At 35.5% G+C, this 1,706-nt stretch overlaps 1 pseudogene; it reads left to right on the forward strand.

Annotated features, from left to right (window-relative positions):
• Positions 1-299, forward strand: LOC113261460 (U6 snRNA-associated Sm-like protein LSm3; annotated as a pseudogene).
• Positions 300-1,706: the final 1,407 nt, after the last annotated feature.

The raw sequence follows: 1,706 nt of genomic DNA on the forward strand, positions 1-1,706 counted from the left end.
ATGGTGGATGACATGGACCAGCAACAAACTACTAACACTGCAGAAGAGTCCCTGGATCTCATCAGGCTCAGCATGGATGAGCGAATTTATGTGAAAATGAGAAATGACAGAGAGCTTCAAAGCAGATTACGTGTTTATGATCAGCATTTAAATATGATGTGGAGGAAACGGTGACCACTATAGAAATTGATGAGAAAACATGCGAAGCAATATATAAATCAACAAAATGCAATATTCTGATGCTTTTTGTCTGGGGAGATGGTGTTGTACTAGTTGTCCCAACATTAAGAGTTGACTGAAACAAGGAATTTATCATGTATGGAATATAGAAGACTTTGTATGACCGCCTCTTTAAAAGTAGAAGACATTCAAAATAGAAACCTGTGTAAATTTTGATATAAGAAATGACCAAGGATTCTTCCACTACTGAAATGCCTTAATTTGCAGATAACTCAAAAATTCTTAATCTGAAGGGCATTTCAATTTTTTTCCAACTGTTTAAATAAATGTGATCACCAAGACACAGAACTCTTTTTTCAGGAATTAATTGGCTCTGCTGTTTTCTCAGACAATTTCTTATTTTTTTCCTTTAAATTTGATGTTTCCTTTTTTGAAACAAAACAAAACAAAACTCAACACTCAAAAAACAAAGAATCCAGTTAAGAAATGGGCAGAAGACATGAATAGACATTTTTCAAAGAAGACATCCAGATGGCTAACAGACACAGGAAACGATGCTCAACAACACTCATCATCAGGGAAATACAAATTAAAAACCATGATGAGATACCATCTCACGCCTGTCAGAATGACTAAAATCAACAACATGGGAAGCAACAGGTGTTGGCGAGGATGCTGAGAAAGGGGAACCCTCTCGTACTGTTGGTGGGAATGTAAGCTGGTGTAGCTACTCCGGAAAACAGTATGGAGGTTCCTCAAAAAGTTAAAAATAGAGCTACCTACAACCCAGCAATTGCACTACTAAGTATTTATCTGAAGGATGCAAACAGTGATTTTAAGGGGCACATGCACCCCGATGTTTATAGCAGCATTATCAATAATAGCCAAATTATGGAAAGAGTTCAGATGTCCATCGATGGATGAATGGATAAAGAAAATGTGGTAGATGTATGCAATGGAATATTACTCAGCCGTTAGAAGAAATGAAATCTTTCCATTTTCAATGACATGGATGGAGCTAGAGAGTTTTATGCTAAGTAAAATAAGTCAGTCAGAGAAAGACAAATACCACATGATTTCACTCATATGTGGAATTTAAGAAAGAAAACAGATGAATATATGGGAAAGGGGAAAAATAAAAAAAAGAAAAAAGAGAGGAAAACAAACCATAAGTGACTCTCAACAATAGAGAACAATCTGAGGGTTGATGGACAAGGTGGGTGAGGGTTGGGCTAGATGGGCTAGGGGGGCACTTGTGATGAGCAATGGGTGTTGTATGTAAGTGAAGAATCACTGAATTCTACTCCTGAAACCAATATTATACTATATGTTACCTTCCTAGAATTTAAATAAAAACTCAAAGAGAAAAAAAAAAGAACATTTGTTTATCAAAAAACACCACTGAGAGAATAAAAAGGAAGGCACAGATTGAGAAAATATATGTGCAGTAGATATAAACAAAAAGATGTTATAACCAGAATTATGTTTTTTAAAGATTTACAAATCAAAAGACAAACACCCCATTT

Source organism: Ursus arctos, unplaced genomic scaffold, assembly GCF_023065955.2.
Source record: "Ursus arctos isolate Adak ecotype North America unplaced genomic scaffold, UrsArc2.0 scaffold_5, whole genome shotgun sequence".
NCBI classification, from domain to species: domain Eukaryota; kingdom Metazoa; phylum Chordata; class Mammalia; order Carnivora; family Ursidae; genus Ursus; species Ursus arctos.